This window comes from Haliaeetus leucocephalus, unplaced genomic scaffold (genome assembly GCF_000737465.1).
Source record: "Haliaeetus leucocephalus isolate CR32 unplaced genomic scaffold, Haliaeetus_leucocephalus-4.0 Scaffold445, whole genome shotgun sequence".
Taxonomy (NCBI): Eukaryota; Metazoa; Chordata; class Aves; order Accipitriformes; family Accipitridae; genus Haliaeetus; species Haliaeetus leucocephalus.
Window position 1 is genome coordinate 1 of NW_010972881.1, and position 586 is coordinate 586.

Below are 586 nucleotides of genomic sequence, written 5' to 3' on the forward strand. Positions count from 1 at the left end.
CCCTGTCCCCTCCCGTCCCCTTACCTGCCCCTCTCCCGGTGGGTACACTGTCCACTTGAGGTCGGTGGTCTCCAGCCGCGTGTTCAGCAGCGTCTCTGGGGGGGGAGAGAGGGGTGAGGGGGTCCTGGATGCCTGGGTCCCCCCTGCAGTGACACCCCCCCATCCCCGCATGCCTGGGTCCCCTCAGGGCAGGGAGGGGAGTCCAAGACCCTCCTCCCTATCCCGAGGGGTCCCAGGGGTCTGGACCCCACATCCCCCACCCTGAGGGTTCCCATGCATTCGGGACCCACACCCCGAGGGTCCCAGGCATTCGGGACCCACATCCCAAGGGTCCCAGGCATTCGGGACCCACACCCCGAGGGTCCCAGGCATTCGGGACCCACATCCCAAGGGTCCCAGGCATTTGGGACCCACACCCCCCATCCCGAGGGGACCCAGGGGTCTGGGCCCCACACCCCCCATCCCGAGGGTCCGGTCACTCACCCTCCTCAGCGAAGCCCAGCGCGACCCACAGCCAGAGCAGCCACAGCCCCATAGCAGCCCTGGGGGACCCCGGCGTCCGGCTGCCCCGGCTCTGCCCCACAGC